The sequence below is a fragment of the Morone saxatilis genome, unplaced genomic scaffold (assembly GCF_004916995.1).
Source record: "Morone saxatilis isolate NCDOM2014 unplaced genomic scaffold, NCSU_SB_2.0 Contig11, whole genome shotgun sequence".
NCBI classification, from domain to species: domain Eukaryota; kingdom Metazoa; phylum Chordata; class Actinopteri; family Moronidae; genus Morone; species Morone saxatilis.
In genome coordinates this window covers 14420066-14427843 of record NW_023339663.1, presented here as the reverse complement: position 1 = coordinate 14427843, position 7778 = coordinate 14420066, and the positions used below count along the sequence as shown (strand labels likewise).

General features: G+C 42.6%; 1 long non-coding RNA gene across 1 annotated transcript; it reads left to right on the top strand.

The window, feature by feature from the left end:
• The first annotated feature begins 2077 nt into the window (after positions 1-2077).
• LOC118343438 lies at positions 2078-7588 on the top strand. Its single transcript, XR_004797562.1, has 3 exons — positions 2078-2176; positions 6605-6666; positions 7148-7588. It is a non-coding gene; the product is annotated as an uncharacterized LOC118343438 (long non-coding RNA).
• Positions 7589-7778: the final 190 nt, after the last annotated feature.

The following is a 7778-nucleotide window of genomic DNA, read 5'->3' as shown; positions in this document are numbered from 1 at the left end:
TGTGTTTGTTTTTGTGTGTGTGTGTGTGTGTGCGCGCATGTGCGCATTTGTGCCTGAATGTGTTTGTGTTTGGTCATTTATTTTTAGTAGTTTCCTCACTTTGTCATGCAGTACATATTGTATGCGTCCGATAATAATTACTCTTGCAGTGTGTGCAGAGATGTGTGTATCTTTGAATGACTTTGATACACGTGCGTGTGTGTGTACAGTGCGTGTGCATGGCTGTCCTTTTCCAAAGATTAGCTGGTGAATGCTGTGAGAGGATGATCAGACTGGGAGCACACCAGGGTTGCTCTGCGATCACACAGGGATTATGGGGGATATGGAGCTGTAGTGCATTCCAGGGCTGCCTCCAGTTAGGCTCATCTCCGACACGCTCCCCTCACACACACACCACTTTAATTGCCTTTGCTTCTTTCATTACTTTTATTGCCTCTCCTCTGCATTGCGTGCTCCCTGGGCTTGTGCAAAGGTCATTGTGATGGTGGTGGTGTGCTCATAGCCTTCGTCTCCCTGACTAGCAGGAAATAGCTGTGGGGCTGAAGCTAGGGAAACGGGTGACACAACAAAGGTAGCATCTGACAGGCTGTGCACAGATCACAACGTTTTCTAATTCATTTTTTCTCGATAAACTCGATAACTCGATAAAGTAAGTCTACACCAGAATTATATTTTTGAATGCAAGCAGGTGTGTCACAGAAATAAGGGGGATTTCATTAGGTCATAGATATATAGATAATAGATCCTTACTCTGACTGGCTATATACAAACTGTGATATTGAGTAGAATGCTAAGTAAGGCAACAGCATAATCATTATTAAAAATGGCTTCATCACCCGACAAAGGGAGGATCTATACAGGCAGTGTCAATAGCATTAGCAATATCTTGGCTCAGAAGCAGTAAAGAGGTGACAGCCCTTGGATGTTTGTGCCTTATTGCATCCCCTGTGCACAATACTGAGAAAAATAGAGGTCTTAGTGGTGGTAGGATCATCAAGTGACTTATAGTTTGAATCGTGGTACATTGAAGTTTGTCTTCCCTGGTCAACTGAAGTTACTTCTACCAAAACATCTTTAAGATGTGTACTTTCTTGACAAGTACAAACGAAGACCCAAGCATGTTTCAGTATATGTACTATATACAGATGTTCCCTTTTTAATAGTATTTGTGGTATTTAGTAATATTCTAACAACATGAGATATTTTTCTAAAGTAAATATGTTTTTTTTACTTGTTGTTATTATTATTATTAAGCCTCCTGAGCAGCTGTGGCTCAGTGGGGCGTCCACTGATAACAGGTTTGATTGTGGCGGTTTTATCTCCACTTCCTCCTGTCTAAGCGTCCTTGGGCAAGACGCTGAACTGATGGTCAGGCCAGCACCGTGCGTGGTAGCTCGCTGCCACTGGTGTGTGAGGATGTGCGTGTTGAATGGGTGAATCAGTGGCGAAAACCTTGTAAAGCGCGTCCAACCTTCCAGGTGGGTAAAGAGTAGCAGGCATTGCTGGCCGTCTGTGTCATTTTAATAACGGTTGTGATTGTGTCTCTCAGGGATAGCTATGACTTTAAGGTAGTTAAAGTCTGCAAAAAACATAAGCATAGTAAAACAGTTTGTTGTAGATATGGGATATCTTTTTTTATATATATTTTTACTTCCTTTCTACTGTCTCTGTGCTTTAATCTCTCTTCCTCCCTCTCTGTCCAGGTCCAAGGTGGAGGTTTTTGTGTTCGGTCAGACGGCTCTCATATCCTCTCCACTGTCAACCAGTTGGTCCTGGAACGTATGTAAGGCCTTAATACACACCACATTACTGCTGAGGTCTCTCTACACTTGCACAATAATTGGTTTCTATCCCAACAATAGCTAATGCACATTTTATCATATTCCTACATTGCTGCAGGCAAGCAAATGAAAAACTGGCACTGAAAATAAAAGAGCCAAGCATGAAGATCATCCATCTTCTCTAAGAAAGAGAAAGTGGACAGAAGAGAGAGAGTTATATTTATATGCCTTATTCTCAAATGCAACAGTGTGTGAAAGACAGTGCATTTTTTGTTTTTGTTTATGTACAGGCGCACATGAATCCACCTGCAGGAGGGTGTGAAAACTTGACAAATTAAGGTCAGGAGATTAAAGCTGAGGTTTACAAGAAGAGGATTGAAGAGGAGAAGATCCAGGTATACACAGAGAGAATGAAGTCACTGGGCAAAATCTACAAATGTTGTTATGCAATGTGACATTTTTACATTCTGTTTCATTTTTTGTGTTAGGCCATCGTACAAACAGGTACCTTAATAAAGTCTTAAGAAAGTTCTTGAGCCTAATGTAAATATTTTAACATTAACACAAACTATAAAATGCATTTACAGATTAAAACCATAGAGAGTAACTTTACACCAGCAGAACATGTTTATGGTGACATTGTTTGTTTGAAGTTACCATCCTGCGGCCACTTGGTGTTAAGTTACTCTTTAATGCAAAGAGGGCACTAGATACAGAATATATTGCAGTGAGTAGAGTGTGTGATGTGTTCGTGTAGCAGCACAATCAGACATTGCTCCATTAGGACACAAATTAAAACACAAAACATTTTTATTAATACAAACAAATCACTTTTTTGCTTTCTTCAAAGACAACATTTGCTGGAACTGTTGCTACTGCTAAGCACACGATAATGTCTTTTTTAGGCTTCTGAAGCCAGTTTGAAAGCCCAATGCAGAACTCTTACCAAAGAAGTTTCCCGTTAATCAAAAGAAAATTAGTTGAACTGATTCCTGCTATAGACACAGTCAAATGATCTCCATTAGTTGCGTGTTTCCATTCCTGTGCATCCTTTGACCAAGTTTACTAGTGAGACAAACCTGAGACAGTACATGATGTGGTGACTTTGGTTGTGATCATCCTACTCTTTTAAACTATCATAGTCCAGACAAAGACTTCACACACCAAAGGAGGCTGCAAATCTATACAAGCCCCTCTCTGTGACTAAATGTTCTCTACTTCTGCTCTGGCAGACTCCAGAGACAGTGTCAGTGACAAAGCAGTGAGCTTTCAGACAGAGCATGAGTGTTTCTGGAGTGGCTCATCTGAAACACGGGTCAATACAAACACTCACCAGCACATCACAGACAGTATCACTGAAAAGCAAAGCTTGTGCATAACTCCCAGGATTTTATTGGCTGTCATGTTGATTTTGCTTGTTCTGGGATTAGCATAGGCCTCAGTGTGTTTTTCTGACTAATGGTCTGTGTTTTCCGGCTGTGAAATCAGCAGCCTGAGAGCCCTGAACACAGACTGCACATCAGTGTTTGAAGTCCGCTGTCCCCCTGGGTTGTGCCTCTGGGTCCTGTTGCTAATGCAGCCCCAGCACATTTCTCTCTCTCCTTTACATACAACCATGTTTAGTACTCCTCTCCTTCTGCACCGAGGATGACCTCCACTGTAATCTGCTCGACTTTGGCCAGCTTGTGGCGTCCCCACCTGTGTGGCCCAGACCCGACTGATGGCTAAAGCTTGTTAACACCGAAGACACATTTGTGCAGTTAGCTGGGAAATCTTGAGGGTGGGCAATGGAAGTCAGTGATCAAAGGACATGGTGCAGCAGAGGAAGAGGTCTCGCCTCCCTGGCACACTTTGAGTGTCTGGAGTTGGCAAACTTTTTACCCAGCTGACCCAAGGACGTTCTCTCCTCTGGCCAGACAAACAGTTACGTGTTAGTCGCTGTTAGTGTTCACCTGTGAGGCACTTTTAAGTAAACATGTCACTCAAGCATTACCATGGAAACTTCTAACGTTTTCTAAATAAAATATGAATTTTATGCGTTACTTCAGAAAGGGTTTTTTGTTGGTGGAATGGTGTCCCACAATTGAAGCCATCTGATTTTTCTCACCCAATACCACCTTCCCGCAGAGTAAGCCAGATTTGTGTTGCCTGGCATTTGCCTGCCACACGTTCCCATCTGATATCCTCTCAGATTGAAAGGAGGGAAATTGGGGCTGATTGAAGGGATACGTTTTGGTGGTGAAAGGACAGAGGCAGAGCGAGAGCTACGTGAAAAAGATGTGAACCCAATCTGCCATGTGTTGACTGTACTGATTAGGGGCTTGTGCCAAGAAGAGCCTCTCTATCCCCTCATTCCTTCTGTTTACTTTGTGCCTCACCACCCTTCTGCACGCAGGCATCACTGCAGCCAGAGTGCCCCCCCCCATCTCAGCTTCAGCCATATCACCTGCATCACTGGGAGGCATAAGTGCCAAATTAGTCCAATTCAGAAGATGACAGCTTAACTAGGGATAGAAGGGGTTTGGTCCAGTTTGTTAATCCTTTAGAGAAAGTTGTGTAAGCAGTGTGATAGCTAATAAGAGGAGATTTGTGACATGTCTGAATATTTGCTCCATTTGCGGCAGTCAGACAGCTCTTCATGTCTGTGTATTTGTGGAGACCAGTGGAGAGCCGATGCAGACCGAGCCCATTAAGGGCCGCAGGGTGACTGGAGCAAAGTCCAGCTAATGTTTTGGGACATTCAAAAAGCCTGCAGGGAGCCAGAAGTACAGAGGTGGTCTGAAAGCAAACCGGAGATCCAGGGAATAATAATAAATGGATAAATAAGTGCATGAAATGGCATGAGAGAAGCTAGGGAAATAGCACATCTATTCTCACGCAGCACGTTTGTTTATTTATGGCGTCTGACGGCCTGGTCTGGATGGCTGGTGGGGGTTGGGGGCAATATAAGCGCAGGCTTTCCCCTCTCAGAGCTCGCCTCCCTAGCTTTCATTAAGTGTCATTACCAGTACTTTCAGAAAGCTGGCCAGGCTGAGACCCTGACATCCCCTCTACAGATAGTTGGCCATGCATATGGATGGATTTCTGATCCCTCTCATCCACCACTGAGGAGGGGGAATTAGGCCAGCGAGAAGAAGAGCAGGGGGCTTAAGGGGTGCGTCCATATCTGACTTTAATGGCAAAGATGGAGCTATTATTTCAATTGAGTGACAGTGTTCCTGCTTGGTTTGCTGTTGTGTATATGTCACTCAGGTTATCAACATTCTAAGTGTTTCACTTAAGATTTCCTTTTTTCTGACCATATGGGTCATGTACACCCATGTCTGTATGATCAAATGCATTTTACGCTTTCGTGAAGAATTGTATTTTCATTGCGACCAGTTGTGCAGAATACCCACAATGCCATTTTAAAATGTGCATTTGTAGCAGCATGGTATTCATTAGCAATTTGCTCTTCCAGCTCACTCACTTTGAGAACGTCCCCTGATTGATGGGGGGGGTCTGTTTATTTGTATATCGTGGAATGAAATATTCATATTGTTCGCTTTTCCAAGCAGAAGTTATCTAGATTCAGTGTAAATAGTACTTGGGATTAGATTTTCACAGCAGATTGCTGTTATTAAGGGGAAAAAGCCAACTCCTTTGAGCAGTCATCTTCCTGGGAGGCAATCTATTTCTCTTTCACGCAGCCAGAGTGCTGGACCAGGCTCTTAATGCACTGAAGCAAAAGTGCTTCAGTCCGCAACCTTTCACGCCTTCAGCTCTGCTTTATGTGATTGAATAGTTAATAACTATGAGTCGCCTTTGAAAGCTTTGTGCCGTTGGTCCCTCTGCGGCACTCTTCTTTTTGTCTGTTTGGCTGCTGTACCTGCCCATTGCTCAGTCTGCCTGCATGTCTACTTGCCCCAGATGCCAAGTCGACTGATAGCCCACCTCTTCTCCACCAGCCCCTCTTACCTTTATCTTTGTCTCTTGCCTGACTTGCTGCTTGTGTGTCTGGCTGTCGTAGTCTGTACGTCAGAATTTTGAGGGATAGGGATCCGTTTTTTCATCTCTTATTTCCTCGTTCTCTTCCTATACACATTAACACAAACACACACACATGCTCGCTCGCACAGCTCATTAGCCCATCCCACGCTCACAGCTCCGGCAGAATGTGACCCTGCCTAATTGTGTACCATGCTCATTTGTTCTCCCTGCATGATGTGACGATTGCTTATTTATTCTCCTCAGAGCTTCCATCTCACATTAAAATGATTGACTCATTTCATTCACTGCACATTTTCAAGCTTTATTTGATAAGCTCATTTTCCTTGGCTTACAAATCCCTCCTTTTCCCATGCTTAAAAGTTATAATGTTACCGAGGCACATTATTATTCATACTTTGGATTGTTTCTTCGGCTAATTATCTGTGTTAGAAAATAATTTTGCACGTGTGATTCTGTTTATTCCGGTGGAATTGAGCAGGACAAAAGGGCAGACATTAACGATGCAGTTGGAATAGCTGAGGAGCCAATTGTGTACACAAAGCTGGCAGAAGCAGTCAACAAGAAGCTTAAGAGGGATTGGGACACTGTGGAAACTAGCCAGAATAAGCAGAGCAAATTTGCCTTCTGTTACAATTTACATTGTACAATGAGACCCATTTTACAAATAACAAAGCCATCAACCTTTTTGTCCAATCATGTAATGAGGGAGTGTTTTGACACAGAAAAGAGCATAACAAGCGATTGCTGATTGGGGGTTTGGGCAGCATTGTTACAGGAGCATTTTTAGCTCTTGTGATTTTGCCAGCTGACAGTCGATGTTTTTTTCCCTGCAGCTACTGTATATCGACCAGGCCTTAGTGACACAGCAGCTGCAGGAAACCTGCTCAGTGTACTGGTAGGTCAATTCAGACTTGTGATAGTGACTGGCAAAGGCCACTAACCTAATACATATGAGGCATCATTTGGGCCAGGTATTGAATCTCAACCGACCAAAATCAGTGAAAGTATCAAAAAAAGTAGAGCAAGTTGACATGGATGTGTTTAGTTATTTTTTACTTATTCTTAAAATGTTGCCTGTTTCTTGTAACGTTGCTGGTTTGTTTGGCTTCTTTTAATTAAAGGGATACTTAAAGCGGCAGAGGCTGGGATATACTAACTTTTGGTCTTTAGTAAGGGTCAAGCTCCAAAACTCTGGATTCTGCAATTCCCATAATGTAACACAATACCATCATTAATCTTATTTTGTCTTCAGAGAATTCAACTTGTTTCTTTAAAACAAAAATAATGATTTAGTGCCTTGTAAAATCCCTTGTTTTTAGCTGCCTTAATGCTCTTTGATCATCCATTTATTGCCTGTGTTGTCTCTTGTGCTTTAGCTGTGCTCTGACTGCGAGAGGAGTTATGATTAGTCAAGCAAAGAGCCCAGAAGAGGAGCCGAGTATCTGCTACCAACCTCCCCAAGCCTGCGTGCTCCCAGCAGCCATGCGTGCAGAGTCCAGGAGAGAGAGCACATAAACAGATTTGGACATCACTTTGATTGGATGGATTCCACCTTTCTAATCCCAGAGACTGACATTTATATATCTGATAAGCCCCTAAAACAAATGAAAGGGGGAAGCTTCAGTTAAACTTCAAGTTTTCATGAATGATTTTAGAGTCTTGATTATGTGTTGAACAACTTTTGGTGTCCAAAAAAGCTATAAAGTTTATTTTGTATACATCACTGAAGTTAGTTTGTTAGTTTGTTATTTTGTGTCTTTGTTGAGTCTCTTGATGACTTAATGGATCAGTGTGTAGGATTTAGTGCCATTTAGCAGTGAAGCTGTATATTGCAACTAACTGAACACCACTCATGTCTGTATTTGATAAGCTGGGAATGAGAACAGGCTGTGAAGTGTGTAGGAGGAACTATGGTGGTTGCAAAACCCTATATACAACCAGTGTTTGGTTTGTCCAGTCCAGGCTACTGTAGAAACATTGCGGTTCAACATGGTGGACTTCATGGAA